Below are 18377 nucleotides of genomic sequence, written 5' to 3'. Positions count from 1 at the left end.
TCAGTTAAAATCAGCGACTAAAGTCAAGCTGGAGACAGGGCGTTGGAGACCACACTTTGCTTGTTGAGGAGGAGCCCTTCATGAGAACTGAAGTTTAGTAACTCCCCAGGAAGAGGAGTGAAGGAAGAAGGCCAAGAAAAGACCCAGGAAAGGAGTGAGAGGAGGCTTGGAGGACCCAAGCCAGCATGGTGCTAAGAAAGCCAGGTGGGAGAGGACTTCTAAAGGATGGTGCAAATGGCCTCAGCTCTGTGCCTTCCTATTGCCATAGCCTTGAGTACATATATAACCTGTACAAAGGGGCAATATTGCCTTTTTGGGAAAATCATGATATTAAATAAGAACATCTGTGTAAGTTCCTGACAGAGAAAAGCACTTTAGAATAGCTCTAATCTGTAATAAAATATGATAAAATATTCTTGCTGAACCAATAAAAATATTAAATGTCTAAGAGTTGGAAATGCACAAAATTGAGTTAAAGAACACTCCACGTCACTACCAAATGACAAAATAGAAGACCTGGGCCGGGCGCGGTGGCTCAAGCCTGTAATCCCAGCACTTTGGGAGGCCGAGACCGGCGGATCACAAGGTCAGGAGATTGAGACCATCCTGGCTAACACGGTGAAACCCTGTCTCTACTAAAAAATACAAAAAACTAGCCGGGCGAGGTGGCGGGCGCCTGTAGTCCCAGCTACTCGGGAGGCTGAGGCAGGAGAACGGCATTAACCCGGGAGGCGGAGCTTGCAGTGAGCTGAGATCCGGCCACTGCACTCCAGCCTGGGTGACAGAGTGAGACTCCGTCTCAAAAAAAAAAAAAAAAAAAAGAAAAAAATAAAAATAAAGACCTGGATAAATTAAGAGGCATATCCAATTCTAGGATTAGACAACTTGATATTGCAAAAATGTCAGCTTTTCACAAGTTAAATGAATTACATTTTACTTAATTGCAGAACAAAATTTACTTAGAACTTGACCAAATCAACATAAATTAAAATGAGAGATTCTTTTCATCCAGGAGATTAGAACAAAAAAATAAAATGTTTGAAAATAAGTGGTCTTGACAAAGGGTGTGGGAAATAAAAACCTCTACAGGTGGGCATGTAAATTGGTGAAGCCTTTTGATTTTCGAAAGGCAACTTGCAAGTATGAGACGTGCATACTTTTCAATCCATCTTGCAACGTCAAAGACTATCCTATGGAAAAACTCAGATGTGCACACTTTGATGTTCACCCCAAAATGCACTGACGCATAATTTAACAATGAAAAGTTATACATAAACCTGAATGCCAATCAAGAGATAAGTAAGTAAATAAATTAGGGTACATCTATGCTCTGCAGTTACTTAATAGACAGCAAGGTATATGTACACATATCCTGCAGAAAAATATCCACTAGATAGTCTAAAGTGGTTACATAACCATCTGTAATGTTACGTACCAAAGGCAGTGGTATACGAATAAATTTGTGTATGCAAATGAACAGAGAGGCCTGGATCAGCAGGTATCTGCCCAAATGTTAACTGTAGTTTTCTCTGAAATCATGAGTGGATTAGGGGAAGGGGAGGGGAAATTATGTTTCATTTTACACTGTCATGTATTTGAGTATCTTAAAAGAAGACTCTATTAATGTGCTTCTTGGGTAGTTAAAATTTATTTTGGAAAAAGATGTCAGTGGGTGGTGAGCATATGGACACAGTAGACATAAACCAAACCCATGTAACACACAACATAGAAGGAGATGAATTTAGGATGATATTGCTGTCGGGAGTAGATGCGTCAAAGACGGCTTTTATTATGCTTGCTTTTCAAGCTGGTCGCTACCCGGACATGCCTAAAAGCAGAAGGGAAGTCTTTCAATGTTCACCCTGGTCTTTGTATTCTCTCCCCTCCAAACACCTCACACAAAAGTTGAAACTGCCATGTAGTTGATCAACAAAAGTTGAAACTGCCATGCTTATCTCCCTGAACTTCTGCGATAATTCTCCATTTCACACATAATTGCATCAATCCAGTTGATACGGGTGTTAGTGCTGCCCCCTCAAAATGGCAGTTTCCTCTCTGAAGACAAAGGGATCCTCTTGTTTGCCCCACTTACCTGCTGCCCCCAAAGGTTTGCACAGTGCTAAATTAAGTGATTCTCTAGAAGATATATGTACTTCGAGTTTTTTCTAAAAATAGAATCAGTAAAATAAGGGATCATATTGAGGGGGCAGAGCCCTCACCATATCATTTTATTTAACCTTTGTTGGAGCCTATTACGTTTATGAGAGTATCTTCAAGATATCCAAGAAATAATGAAGCCCCAGCATGGATCTTGAGCCGCCTGGAAGAAATCATTTGGCTAGAAATAACACCATCATACCGGGCACGAGGAATAAACTTACAACTCAGCTGGATCCAGTATGTAAGGAGAGATTTGGTGTACATATTTTAAATTCTCTCAAAGCAATTTCACTAAGACATTTCTTTTATGTAAATAAAATTCTCTCAGTGAAATTCTCCTGCAGTTAAATGAGGCCCAATTATACACTACTAATTTAAGCCTGCACACTGCATTCCAACTGTATACCTAATTACCCTATTTAGTTTGTTAATGATCAGATCTTTGTGAAGATATTCGCGTCTATCATTAATCTTTGCTCTAGTTAGATTTCTAGTTGTTTAAAAGAATGAATCCTTAGAAAGAATATACTTGTATAATTTCTTTAAAAGTAAAGGGATTTTTTATTAAAGAACCAAAGAAGCTCACAAAACTTATATATTGTATTTATTTATTTATATGATGAACAAGATGGTTTTGGCCACTGACATTTGAAAACAAATATTTCAGTTGGGAACACAGACAAAAAGAGTACACTGACAAAGAAAATAAGTCCACTCTCATAAGTGCATTTATGTGAATTGTGAAACGGAAGCTGACTCTAGTAAAGAGTAGAGCTGTTTCGATGGTGGGGGTTTGGAGTGGGGTGTGAATGTAAGGATTTCTGAGGAGGTTGCACTTCAGCGGAAGGTAGGAAGATGAGAAGGGCTTATTCATGGATAAGTGCAGCTAAGAACAAGGTTAAAGGAAAAGTATATATGAGGTGGGAAAAACTGTGGCAAATCCAAGAAACTGACACAAGATATAGTTTGAAAGTAGAATTGATAAGACATAGAATTGGCCTGAATGCCAGGATGAGGCAAAGGCGATGAGGACCAAGGTGGTTGCTAGGTCTTGGTGAGGAGCCCTGAACAGGTGAAGAGTCCTCCTGCCGGGAATAAGAACCAGGGGGTGTGGCACTGGCTGTCCATGGCTGACCTATTTTGGATTTTGGGGAATTGAAACTAGCCCCATTATAGAGATAAGGAAAGGGGAAGGAAGAGAATGCTATTGAATGTGCTTGTTGTATCAGGCGGACTCACATTTAGAAGAGGTACATCAGCGTTATTTCCTGTCCCCCAAGATTTCTGCATTTTGGGGCTGGAAGGGAGTGTGTATTTCAGGTTGATTGTCTGTTCCAGTTGTGGCTGCACAATACAGTGCTGATTAAAAGGCAATATGTGCAAGAAGGAAAAATTAAGTGAAGGAAGGTCAGAGCATGGCGCTTCAACCCACAATGACTGCTGACCTGGTCTGTGTTAGCAGCCCAAAAGGAATTTAAGACACTGGGTTTATTGGCAAAACACATTTAAAATTAACTGTAAAGTCTGTTTACCTGATACAGATGACATAGGATTATGGGAAAGAATCTGGAGAAACAGGAACCATAAAGAATGAAAATAGACACTATGTTGTGGCCACTTAATATTATGGGACAATGGTTTTTCACACTTTGGGTTCACATATTAATAGGTTGTGAAATCAGTTTCATGGATTGTAGCTTTATTTTTTTAAAAAATGAAATAGAAGAGCATAGAATGTATCAGTATGTATCAGTGATGATAAATATTCTGCAGTCTTGTTTCAGTACACCTGTGTGTACATAAGATTATGGGTGTGTTTGTATATTTATGTGTGTGCATTACTGAGTTCTAAGATAAAATGTCTTTTTTCTATGCATTTCTTACCGAGAGTCAGAGCAAAAAATGTTTGAAGAGCCTTTCTCGACATCTTAGAGATGGAATTGTTACTTTTCTGACTAGGCTTCCGTTTCAAAGCAAGGCTAATCGTCTTTAAGCTTCAGCTGGTATATCTGGGATTCTTAAAGTTCTCTCTTTAAACATTTCTGTATTTTAAATTAAAGATGTCTGCATTAGTAAGTCCCTTAGTTCTTATTCCTGGCAGGGGGACTCTTCACCTGTTCAGGGCTCCTCACCAAGACCTAGCAGCCACCTTGGTCTTCAACACCTTTGCCTCATCCTGGCGTTCAGACCAATTCTATGTCCTATCAATTCTATTTCCAAAATATATATTGTATCATTTTCTTGGACATGCCACAATTTTTCCCACCTCAAACACATGCTTCAAGACTAGCAAGTCTATAAGGTCACAGGCTTGGTTGCATTTATAATGGGAATAGCAGAGAAAGCAGTTTATTTTTTTTAAATGCAACATCGTTTGAAGGTTTTGGATTATGTTTGTTTCCCGATGACACGCGATAATGTCAAAGGAAACTGCAATGAGTTTACTGAGCCGTCCATACAAATATACATGCAAATATATGTACCTACGAGAACACCCAAGGGTAGAAACCATGTCAGATGGGGTCCCCCATGCCACTCCCACTCCACAGCCTTTTGGTTTTAAATAGTCTGACCCCATGAGAATCTTTGAGGCTGGCTTCCATGTCACAGAGCCTTGCACTGTGAGAGTAACTCAATTCCCTAAATGACTTTCCCAGATCTAGCTTATCACAAACTCCATTGCCTTGCAATATCCTTTGTAACGAAATGGTATTAATAAAATCATAGAGCAACTGCCCACCATATGCAGACCTAGTAATGGAATTAAAGGTATCTAAAAGGCTAATTCCTAATGAGAAGGAAAGGAAACATACCTTAAAGTAAAAGTGCAAACAACTGCAGAACAGAGGTAAACACTGTCAGTTGGATATACGTAAGCGCTGATGTAAAGAGAGATAGAAAATGATATATCTGGCCAGGCAGGTGGTTCACGCCTGTAATCCCAGCACTTTGGGAGGCCTAGGCGGGCAGATGACCTGAGGCCAGGAGTTCGAGACCAGCCTGGCCAATGTGGTGAAACCCTGTCTCTACTAAAAATTCAAAAATTAGCCAGGCGTGGTGGCGTGCACCTGGAATCCCAGCTACCCAGGAGACTGAGGCAGGAGAATTGCTGGAACCCAGGAGGCAGAGGCTTTGAGCTGAGATCACGCCACTACTGCACTCCAGCCTGGGTGACAGAGCAAGACTCCCTCTAAAAAGAGAAAAAAAGAAAAGAAAAGAAAAGGATATATCTATGATGAATTCAGATGGAGTGGAACCCACTGATGGTATGCAGCAGATAAGATGCTACAGAGAAATGATATCCGGACACACGGTGAGAATTTTTCCCCTCTGTAAATCATAATTCTTGTGATTCTTTCAAACGGAAAGCCACAGAAGGTACCAGTTATCCACCCACCTACTTAGGCGCCTCCACTAGAATTCTCAGCATGTTTCTGCAGAAGTAAGATATCTTCACAACTGCTCTGACACTTCTTAATCTCCTTTTTCTTTTCTTTTTTTTTGACAAAGGAAAAGTAAACTACTGGCTTAGAGTCTTTGGAAGAAAATTGTATATGACTAGAATTTAATATTATTGTTTTTCTTTCATTGTATTGCATTTATCTATATGGCTAGTTAAACTGATCTTCCATTTAAAAGTAGTAATGTAATGCTTTTTTCTTTTTTTTTTTTTTTTTACAATTACGTTGTTTTAAGTAAACAAGAATTATTCAAAACACAAAAATACTAGCACAGATGGTATTCAGTGATTGCAGATATCATAAAGACAGTTCATGAATCACCAACATTTGAGAAGCACTGTGTTCATGATGTTTCCTGGAAGAGGTGGGTTATACAATGTTTCTTGGAGAAAGGGATAGCAGTCTACTGCTAGGAGGGAGAAACGAAGCTACTAAGGTGGACAAGGAGACGGGCAGTTGGCTTTTCCTCTTCTTGGAGATCACAGCCAAGGAAGCACAGGAGAGGCACCCCCTGGAGGCGCTCCATGGCTGCAGGGCTGACATGGCCCAGGTAAGTGGGAGTTCTGGGAGGCTCAGGCGCTGGTGCCAGGATAGTGGTAGATGATTTTCATTTTCAGACTGTGAGATAAAAGATAGACGTAAGGGAGGCAAAGGTGAAATCGGGATGGTTAAAGCAGGGAATGCTGAGGGCAGAGCAAGGCAGGTGCTAAAGCTGTTACTAAAACTGGACAGCAGAAGGCCTGGCATGGTGGCTCACACATGTAATCCCAGCACTGTGGGAGGCCTAGGTGGGTGGATCACCTCAGGTCGGGAATTAGAGACTAACCTGACCAACATGGTGAAAACCCATCTCTACTAAAGATACAAAGTTAGCCGGGCATGGTGGAAAAATGCCTGTAATCCCAGCTACTCGGGAGGCTGAGGCAGGATAACTGCTTGAATCTGGGAGGCAGAGGTTGCGGTGAGCTGAGATCGCGCCATTGCACTCCAGCCTGGGCAACAAGAGTGAAACCCCATCTCAAAACAAAATGATGACGACAACAACAGGACAGCAGAGATGGACGATGGGTCGGGAAAGCTAACCAGGCAGCGTGAGGCCAGGACGGAAAGAGCCACAGGGAGCTCCGCTCAGTTTTGCTACCGGGGATCTCTCAGGCTCACAACGGGTCAGTCCTCTAGGGAAGTTCTGGCCTCATCATGATCCTTCTTTCATCTCATTCCCCATGTCCTTCCTCTGTCCCTCCTCCCACTGCCATTTATTTATTTAACTGAAAAAGTACCAATCACCCACATATGCATAAAATACTCATCCATGTACTTATTTCTTAAAATTGATCATTGTTAACATTTGGTGTCATTTGCTTTATTTTTAATGAACGAAATAAAACTTTACAGAAAATGCTTTTTCTTTCTTCCCTCCCTATCCTATCTTTTTCTCCTAAAAAGCCCTATTATCAGAAATATTAGTGTGTATTCCCAGTTTTGATTTTTTATTTTATTACACACACACTCCCACACATAGATGTGGCAATGAACTTCACATAGTATGATTCTGTATTTTCTCTTTGTTTTTCAAACTTACAAAAGTATTTTACTATTTCTCATGGAAAAACTCACTTTTCCCATCCAACATTGTGTTCTCTTAAGATCTATGTTGATATAAAGAAATCTAGTTCATTCTTTTTAATGAAAATTAAGTATTATATTTTATGAATGTAACTCATGCTAACCATGGCAATAAAAGCTCCATCAAGCATCGTTTAGTTCTGTATTTTGTTCAATGCTGTATTCCCAGCCCCTAGAACACATACAGAGTAGTTGCTCATTAAATGTTTGTCAAATGAACGAATCAATGAATCCACTCATTCCACTGCTGACAGGCAGTAAAACCGATGGCAACTTTTCACAAACCTTTACAAGATTCCTTGGCACCCACATAAGAGTCGTGCTAATATGTCTACCTAGAAATGTATGTATTGCGTTGACAGCTTTTGTGTTTTTGGTTTTGTAGGATTCTCTGAAATGTTGTGTGACTTCTTAAGGGCTTGGCACATGCTGTGGGTTGTTGATGTGGCTGAGGGGTTGGCTCTCACGTGACCACTGCAGAGAGGCTGTGGGCTGCCTGTGCACTTCATAAGCTCCTCGTCCCCCTCTGACAGCTCTTTGCAATGCTTTGTCTTTTCTTCAAAACTTTATATATATATATATATATATATATTTATCTATTTATATCTATATATTTATATATAGATATAAAGATATATTTATATCTTTGTCTTTATATATTATATATAATATATAAAAATATATAATATATATTTATATTTATATATAAATATATTATATATAAACTTTATATAAACTATATGATATATAAAATTTATATAACATATATAATATATATTTTATATATAAATTAATTCATTTATATAATATATATAAAATTTATATATATACACATACATATATATTTTCAAAAACCTGATAAGCCTTTATCAGAAAAAGTGGGTGAATTCTTCCAAGTAATGAAATAACGCAAAGTATAAAATAAAGAGGATAAACAGATCCACAGCTAGGAACACAAGGTATCTTTGGCCCAATGGGATTTTGCCTTCGTGCTTTAAAGCACAGTCACTTTCTGTGCAAGGTTGTAAGTGTTCACCACGAGCTTTAGGTGGATCTAGCCCTGTATAAACAAATCACTAGTGTCACTGGATCAACGTTAATGTACATTTCTGTGTTCAAGCAATATCATGGTCCATTAATTACGTGCACTGCAATTTAATGGCCTTGCAGATCTTAACACTGTGCTTTTATTTTATTTTTGTCTAGGCCCACCTCACCGCTAAATATAAATGGAATAAAGCATTTGAAAAAAAAGTCTAAAAATGTGTATGTTCATCATTGCAAAGCAATTCTTAGTGGATTTTGTAAACGTTGCAAAATTAAAAGGAAAATACAGTCTGGACATTAAGCCTCCTTCCAGGTTTTCAGATTCCAAAGCTTTAGCTGAAGGCAGTTGAAGAACGTACAAGGCTGTTCTAGAGACTTCTGTGAATGTGAATGAATGTCATTTGCTACAAAGGCACCTGCCTGGTGCTGAGGAATTGACCTTGGAGCCGCAGCCCATGCAGAGCGGCTGCAGGAGAACACTCCGCGCCCCCTGCTGGTCAGACGGAGGTCCCGCAGCGTGGCACAGAGGGCTCCACGGCACACATGGTGTGGGAACCGCAGGCTGAAAAACACTCCCAGAAATGAAATAGTGAATGCCTGTGGATCTGGCTGCACCTTTACACTTCCTCGTTAATAACACATGATTTTTTGCTTTATTAACCTATAAGCACGTCCTATGTTTACACTTCTTGGGCTTTGATAGAAACTCGAGATCAGCAAAATTCTTTCAATGAAAACTTGTCAAACGATTTCTCCACTTAAAGTGGAAACAGTGATGTTTTTCTTGAACTCCACTCCACGTTTATTTATATTATTTTTAAATTTTATTTTTGCTTTAAAACCACCTAATTAATTTTCTTTTATACTATTAAGGTAAGTTTTGGTCATTTCTGTCATGAAATGTACGTCAGAGTACATTATTTGGAATCTTATTTTTCCATTTTTTTCAGGTAGTTTAATATAGTCAGTGAATCAGAAGTGAGATGTAGCAACTTCCATTTCTGACTATGCAAAAAACTAATTATTTTGAAAACTCCAGGTATAAGACACTTAGACATGCTACATAAATATAATATTGACTTAAACGAACAGCAGGTTTCTCAAGTAAGAAAAGTCCTCTGGGCTCTATAAAGGAAGAGGGAGGTGAGTACCTAACAGCAAAGATCTTGTTGATACTATCTATAAGTTCCCTGTGGCATTTGCACATTTAAGGGAAAAAAACATAGTTTAACAGCAATGAGGAAATGGGAAGCTGTTAGTCCTATACAAGTCCTACACAAGAGAAGTCTGCAGAAAGCTACAACTTCACTAAAAGATTGGACCTGAAAAAAAAAGAGCCTTTGCAAATACCCTTGCCTTCCTAGCCCAAGCTTTATGTAGGGATTATGTCTAACCATAGTACTCGCCTTGCTCTGGTTTGGGATTTGTATTCTCACTGTCTGCAGCGTCCAATAGACCTCACTCTAGAAAGTAACACATAGTGACTCCGCTTCTAAGGACATCTGGCAAAAGCAAAGACAAATCTTCCCTGGAGGAAGGAGCACTGAGAGAAATGTTTACAGATGAAGCTTGATTCCTCCCTTCCAATCTTGAGCTTCCAATACCAAACCTCTAACACATTAGAGAACAATTTATCATAAAAAAATGGTCAGAAGAAGCAACAGAGTCCTCAAATAATGAAATAACTCAATATTGTTTACACAATAAGTATTTTAAATGTTGTAAAACTATAGAATTGGATTAAAAACAAGATACATGAACAAAAGTATATCATAAAATATAAAAATATTAAACAGTAAAATATGTGCAGAACGGACAGAAATAAAACACATAACCCTTGACATAAATATTTATATTAGATACAGTTGGGAAAAGCTAGTGAACAAGAAAATAAACTCACAGAAATTACTCAGAATATTTCCTAGAGAGAATAAAAAGCATATAAAAGAAAGATACATATGAAAGAAAGGTTAAGAGACTTGAATAAGAGATGGAGGAAATCCACATGGCTGATTACAGTTCAAGAAAGAGAGAGTAGAAAAAAATGGCAGAAAGCAATATTTGGGAAAACAATTTGGAAATTTCCCAGGATTGATAAGAACTAAGAAAGTTTGCCAATAGCAGGCTTGCACCTGGAACTAAAGAATGTTCTCTCAGAAAGGAAATTGTACTCAAGAAAGAGATGCAAAAAGAAGGGTGGAGAAAGAACTAGGTATGCATGAGTAACCCTTAACAAATAATGAGTGTATAAAGTGATAATAATGGCAAATATGATTGATATAAAAATCTAGATGCATCTAGAACACTGGAAGACAATCACATTTCAGATGGGAGGGAGGTCACAAGACAGGGTATCATGAAGTCATGTGTTCCTCGGTATGAGGTAGGTCAGCGTGCTGTATTTGTGGGTGAAGAAAATCAATCTCTTTAGTGCTTTTGACACTTTTCCACAAATTCCGTTTCACCAACATCTTAACCCGGCAGGCATCTCTTTACTGTTTGAGGAACCAGACCTTGTTCTTTACAGTTTCCATAAGGCTCTCGTGGTCATTACTCTAATTAATCTTCATAGGAAAATCACAGGAGTTAAGGCCATTTTAAACCCCCCTCCTCCACTGATAGACCAGCTGTGTTCTTTGAAAATATTTGATAAAACTCTAAGCATTGAAAACTTTACATTTTGGAAAGTGTGTTCAATCCTACTAAAACCTATTACAATCCATTCAAATGCACATACCCTATTGGAGTAGGGTGGTATCAATTCACCACTCTAGGTAAGCCAATTTTGCCTTTTAATTTCATTCCCTATATTTTCTCCTCACATTTTACCACTTAGCAATTGTTTACAAATTCCATGTAGAACATGCTTATTGCATGTTGGCTTTTCTTAGCAATTCTTACAGTAGATATAGTGTACAGTATAAATACCCTGTGCCATTTAGAAATGGGAGGGATACAAGATGGTAAGTTTACTCTTTCCTTCAATGTAATTCAACACGTATTTAATAAAAGATATTCCTGCATAAAAGATGAATAAAAATCCCCAGTGTTTCAAGATAATTTGCTCTCTTCTTGAGAGTATAAAACGGTTTTCTCCAATGTACATTTTACTCATTTTGATATCTTCTGATAAATTAGTCTCATGTCATGCTGAGAAAACTTCACTTGTCATTTGAGCAAGGATATCATAAAGTCATTATAAATGTCTAGCATTGAAACCATCTTTCTTTCATTTCCTGGTATTAAATTTTAATTAGAGAATATTCTTTTAAGTAGCCAATATTTTATGAAGAGAAATAACAAAAATGAGGACCATTAAAGAAACAGCTAATGTTCTAAAAAAGACATCTGATTAGTGGGCACCACTTCTTTCTGGTACATTCCAAAGATATCCACTGTATTTGGCCAAACCACAATACATTATAGAAAATCTATGCTGAATTACCATCATAGGATTTTTCTCATTAATACTGTCCAGGGATATCGACTAAATTATTTGCTAAATTCTCCAAATCATTTTAACCATATGGACCAAGTTGACAAAGAGATTACCATGTGAACCATAAAGTACATCAGAATCTGGATTTATCTGACCCAGGTTAATGAAAAGAGTGATAAACCACACCCTAAACTCTCATTTTTGAAAGAAGATATAGCCTGTTACCATCACAGAATGGACAAGTACTCTCGAGAAATCTTCCTGTACACTGGCTGACTTGTTTGCCTGCACTGCTCCCTACCCAATGGCCATGGCACGTGTTCATGCATCATGTAAGAGAAAAGAACAGAGATTTGGGGAGGATGCAAAAGTGAGAGAACAGGTGTGGACATGAGGACATGGGGAATAAATGAGAATGAATATATCCTAAGAGGACATATTGTGTGGCCAGAGCTAGAAGTCTGGGTGTTTATTCTCTTGGGGATCACCATCAGGCATCATTGAGAATAAATGTCCTTGGTCACCTGTTCATCTGTGACTACCCATCCCCCCCTCACTCCACCCCATCCCTTTCAAGTCTCCTGGAGCGGGAGTTGCACGCATGGACAGGATGGGGCAAGGGAGAGACTAGGGCTGTCTCAGCTTCGTTTTGCTTAATCAGGCCGCCTTTGACTACGCTTGCCCAGTTGCATGTACAGTGGTATTCACACCTGCTCAGCGGGTGGATGAGTCTGACCTTAATATTCAATCAAAAGCTACATTTTTGTTCTTTTTACTCTTCTTCACTGCACAGGGGTAAAAGGTGTGGAGTCTATCACTCAGCTTTTGGACAGCAACCATTTTAGAAGAATCTGTAATAGCCAATCAAGAGATGACAATCTCCCTTTACAAACTGACAGGTATAAAAAGAAGACCTGAATAATTCATGAAGTGAAGGTAGACAGCCTTGGGTCAGCTGATTGCCAGTGCGCCTTGTTCTGTGCTGTGCTCTTGGCTTCACCTTTCGACGTGGCATCCAAATTATTTTCCCAGGGCTGCTGGAACAAATTACTGCAAACTGGGTGGTTTAAATGATAGCAATGTATTCTTTTCCATTTCTGGAGGCCAGAAGTATTATTAGCAGGTCCATACCTGCTCCAACGCCTCAAGGGAAGATCTTCCCTTATCTCTCCCAGCTTCTGGTTGGCCTCAGTGATCCTGGATTGTGGCAGCGTAATTCCAGTCTCCACCCCATCTTCACATGGCCATGTTCCCTCTGCGTTTAAGTTTTCCCTCTTCTTACAAAAACACCAGTCATATTGGATTAAGGGCCCATCCCACTCCAATACAACTTCATCTTAACTAACTGTATCTACAACGACCCTGTTTCCAAATAAGGTCACATTCTAAGCCGCTGGGGCATGAGAGCTTCAACATCATTTTGGGGGACACAATTTAATCTATTCTAACATCTCGAAGCAGCTCATTCCTTGCCTACCTCAGGTAGCAGCAAGCTTAAAATAAAAGCAAGAAAACTGTATCTATGGTTCTTTGCAAATGTGGGGAGTGGAGGGAGACCTTCTCATCATGGAAAAAATATTTCAAGGTATATAACATTTCATATTGGATGATGCAGACTGCATGAAACCATTGTGCTCCTTAAACAATCCCTGAAGTTCCAACCATACCAGCAAATGCTGCCATATAAATAATATTCACAAACACAGGTGACAGCTATTGCCTTACCAGGGGTTGGGCTCATGGCTGTTAGAATAAGCAGCAATATGTATTCTATTCACTCACATTGGCTTTGAATAAGAAGCCATTTTTACGCTTAAAAATCTCTGCGTAAACACAAACATACAGAAATCTTGAGGGAGGCTAAATTTTGCACAATCTACCCACCTCCTGTTTGAAATAAGAGTGCCATAGTTCTTAATGTAAATTACAAGCAAAGAAAGCAGATCAATGAGAAGATTACCGAACCATCAACTTGGTTTGATCAAATGATACAATGTGCTTGAAAGTAATTTAAAAATACAACCATAAAGCACTTCAGTGTTTCTTTCTTTGGAAGGGGACGTTTTTTAATTTTGTCAGTTTCATGCTATGATTTATCCTTCTCTCCAGGGTTGTTCATACTGTGGAGTTTTTCTACAGGTTAGTGTAAGCTTGAGCAGTGTCAGTGACAGGATATCTCCCCACCGGCACATGTTGATTTCTCCTGCAGTGTCCCACATAGCATCAGGTATGTTCACTCAATACATACTTGCTCACTGCAAATATTTAGAGAAGTGTATTACCACATTGCTGTTATCAGGAATTTCTTGTTGCAAAAATTGGAAGATTGTGAACTATAAAAATCTCATTTTGAGTATGGTATGTTGCTACAATTTGCATAGACTAGGCACTAGAATGTGACTCTGGGTGATCTCACATGCCAGGAAGTTTGGCTAGTCCCCTCATTCTTCCCAGAGAGAAAGTACCTCTCCAAGGGAGAAGCAGATGTACAAAGGAGCACGGAGTTTGGGCTGTGGGAACCACACCTGTGAAATATCCACCTGAGGCTGAGTCTTCATAAGGTAGTTGCCTTGATCGGTCTTTTCAAAAGTCATTTCTTATTTCCTCCATTATCTCCATGGTTATTCTACATATCCTTGTCTGATATCCAACACACATCTTAAATCTCATATTCAAATATTGGGTAAATGAGAGGAATTCCTTAATTTTAATCCTTAGTACTTCTTGAGCATGCAATCCTATTAGCACTATAAAAATTAATGCCTATAAGTGATATTTATGTACAGGTATTAAGACTAATAATCACATCTAGAATAATCTAGTAATAATCTAATAATCTAATCTAATAATCTAGTAATAAACTAATAATCACGAATAATTATTCTAGTGTGAGTTAAAGACAAATGATGTTTGATAAATATTTGGAAAAATCTAACAGCAATAAAACCACCCTCAGATGGTTAGATCAGATGTTCATCTGTAGGCCACACCCTTCCTAAAATGAAATATATTTTTAAAATAGTTATAGGATGAGAGTGGATTAGAAAATGGTACTCCTTTAAAACATAAACTTTCAACGATTTTCTAAGAAACTAACCAATACAACTTAGAAAGCAATAATCACACGAATTTATTATAAGTATCCTTCGAGGTCACAAAGAAGGGTAGAACACAAGTTCTTGTAACACTGGAATTGGAATTCCAGGATGGGGAATGTGTTATTCATCTAGGACGTGGAAGGAAAAGAAAGCCACCAGGTACAGAACAGTGAAGCCTCTGAGCTGACTCCCAAACACAAGCTTCTCCCCCTGGTCCTGCCAAACTCTGCGAGATGCTATTGAAGAGATGCTTCCCATAAAGGACCAAACAGCAGCAGTATAGTGAATATAACCCCAGAAGCAATGTCCACAACTCAGTGAAATTTTTCAAAGCGTGACACAGCCTGGCCAGAGCTTCTTAGGAAGCCACCAGGTCAATTGTCAATCATGAAAAAGAATGTAACACATTCAAAAGACATAATAAAATTTACAATTCAACCCCCAAACCAAGTACTAAAAAGATCAATGAGCTGATACACATGTACAGAGGTATTAGTGCATGTTAGATATCCGTCAAATTTTGCTTCCTTGACATCAAGTGTAAGCCCATATTTAATGCACACAGCTCCAAAGGCTGGTTCCCTAATATCGGCTCCAGATTGAGACCACAAAGCCTTCTTGGATGAAAGATTTAGAATGCCCTCAAATCTAAAGAGTGCAAACTTAAAGGTATACTGCCAAAGAAAGGTAATGATTTCTCGGTCTCTCCCACTTCAAAACCATACCCAAAGAATGTGGCACCTTCCCCTTTATCATCCAGGAATCTCCAGACCCAGGTGCATGACCTCTGAATCGGAGCAGCACTCAATCCATATCAGCTCCACAAACAGGAAATACATGGATGAGTCTTCATTAAGATATAAACATGAAAAGACATGTTCCCGGCCCTTTTGGGAGCTTATGCTTTGGAGGAGAAAATACAACGAAAATTCTATAAAGCCACTTTACTAAATTTATATGTTTTTATAGGCATATTTTTTTAAAATCAAGGTAATAGGAAATCCATATTATCATTTTATAAAACTTTAACTTACATTTTTTTCTGACTACAAGTATAGGCACAGTGTGAAAAATCTGAAAAATAAAAAAAAAAACCTTTAAAGAATAAAATATAAATCCCACATAATTCCATTACCAAGGATGAACAGCTGAACATCAGAGTTGACCATTATTAACATGTTTGCATAACCCTTCTATGCTTTTTCTACAGATATGTGTGTATTTAGATAATTGAGATTAAATTGTCATTTAAATAGCTTTGCATTCAGCTTATTTTACTTGATTCTTTTATGAGATTCATGTGCTTAGTGATTATTGTTTGAATGTTGCTAAATGAGGAGCGGCTACCTGTCATTTGAATGCTTTAATGCATCATTTTAATACTGTGTAATAATCCATTGGATGGGTATATAATAATTGGATTGGCCTATCTGTTCTTGAGTGTTTCTAATATTTCACCATTATAATTAAAATAAGAGTTTCTAAATAGATCTTTTTCTGCATTTCTAACTATTTCCTTAATATAGTTCCCTAAAGGAAAGTTTCTGTGGTCAAATCTATACTTTTTTTTTTTCTAAAAGAAAGGCATCAAACTGATGAATTCATGGAGTAGTCAAGGAATCAATTTTTGGAACAGTCAAGGCATAAATTCTACCCTGCATTTGTTGGGTGGTTTGATGCAATGATAATCTTGTTGGGGTCTAAATATAGCAGTGAATTCACACTTATCTACTTCACCTAGACTATGAATAGGAGGCGACATAAAGATAAGAACAATGATCTCTATTGCTTACTACAGTCCAGGCATTTTGCATATTACTTCATTTCATTCCCCTAACCCTTTTCATGAGTTGAATGAGAGGTCTGAGTTTCAGCAAGATCGCATAGTTTGAGGACCAAGGTCATACAACCTAGGCTTGCCTGACTCCCAATACCACACTCTTTCCTCCACATCAGATGGCTTTTATACAGCCAGGATGAAAAATAATAGAATATGAACCTGCACTCAGCAGGCTCTCAAGTCTCCATATATATACAACGCATCTGACTGCATTTTAACCACTTCCAGAACCCTGGCAGCTATGTCTGGGAACGTAGCTTTTTGCTTCCCCGAGTCTTCAGCCAAGGTAGGTAAACCAGAAAGAAGTGGAAATGCAATACTGAGCCACACAGACCCTGCACAGAAGTATTTACAGAAGAGTAAGAAAACTCTTCCTGGCAGGGCCAAGCTATCTTTTCCCTAGAGGAGGAGAGGATGGAGGAGCCTTGATCTTGGGCTGAGGTTTTGGATAATGGCTGAATTTCACCTGGAGGACTGGGGAGAGGGGGATTTTCAACCCTGAGAACTGTAGAACTGAGTTCAGACTTGGATTCTTTGTGTGTAACTGGGGAGTACTAGGAGGGATTAGGTTAGAAATACAGACAATCTTGGATGGCAGAGGGGTTTAAAACTTAAGTTAATCCCAGGATCTTTAAAGTATGTTAAATATTTCCCAAGGGGACTCTAAGATAAATTTATAAGGAAGTAAAGGTAGAATTAGGTTATTTTTACATGGTTAATTTGAGTGGCCAAATAATGTCGTTTGATACAAATATACTGTGTTCAGTTAGTGTAATTTATAAAAAACATTTGCAAGATTGTTATGAAAATTCTAACTTCAATAAGAAATGATAGCATTGCATTTGAACTTCCTCCTCCCTTTCCTCTCTTGGCTGGTTCCAAAAATAATTTGATGTGGTGCAGTATTTTTAACTTGAGAAGAGACTATTAGGGGGCATTCTTTATTTTATTTTATTTTTATTTTAATGAAAGAAAATGAAAGTCAAATTTAAAGACAAGAAATTTCTGCCTTCAAAGGTCAGGTCTATTTTTACTTTCCTTCTGTATTTTTTTTCTTTTGGATCAAAAAATTGAGTCTCTTTGGTATCCAGCTTAAAATGACGCATTTTTTTTTTCTACCTGGAGACTGTAACATTTTCCTCTATTTTAGACTAAAAGGGTTGAGAGCAATTTGTAAATAGAAACACTAAAATTAGTTACAATTGACTTAAGAATACAATTTGGAGATTTGGGTGTAGATTCCACAGTTCCCTTTGCAAGGAATGTATCTTTGAATTCTTTTTTTTCTTAAATCACAAAACTTAAAAAAAAAAAAAACCAGAAATACTGAGACCTTGCTATTGGTTTTGTTTTCTCTTTATATTTATGAACACAAAGAAAATAGGCATTAAAGCAATTTTATAAAAGAATCACTTTCCATGGACAAAGTCTATTAAAATTTTTTTTTCTGTTTACAGTTCATTTTAAATTTATTTTATTTTCTATTTGGTCCTGGAGTCCTCTCAGGGAGTGGATGGGGGAGGAAGACATTGGCATTCACACTGTGAACAGTGTGACCTGATCATTTATTTGCCAAGCCTTATTAAAGCCCCTGAAATCACTCCCTGCCACGCCTCTCACAGCCCATCAGCCATCAGTTCGGAATGTCAAATCTGATAACAGTGTTCTCCTGCAGCCTCTTCCAAGCCTTCAGCAAGAGGAAAGCT

General features: G+C 38.2%; 1 protein-coding gene and 1 long non-coding RNA gene across 7 annotated transcripts in view; one reads left to right on the top strand and one right to left on the bottom strand.

Moving 5' to 3' along the window:
- The window catches only part of DSCAM (DS cell adhesion molecule), an 855708-nt gene that overhangs the window by 343575 nt on the left and 493756 nt on the right, over positions 1-18377 (bottom strand). The window lies entirely within an intron of this gene.
- Positions 6022-7375, top strand: LOC141409990 (uncharacterized). Its single transcript, XR_012433161.1, has 2 exons — positions 6022-6171; positions 6483-7375. It is a non-coding gene; the product is annotated as an uncharacterized lncRNA (long non-coding RNA).

Source organism: Macaca fascicularis, chromosome 3 (assembly GCF_037993035.2).
Source record: "Macaca fascicularis isolate 582-1 chromosome 3, T2T-MFA8v1.1".
Classification (NCBI taxonomy): domain Eukaryota; kingdom Metazoa; phylum Chordata; class Mammalia; order Primates; family Cercopithecidae; genus Macaca; species Macaca fascicularis.
This window is presented reverse-complemented; position numbering and strand designations above follow the sequence as displayed.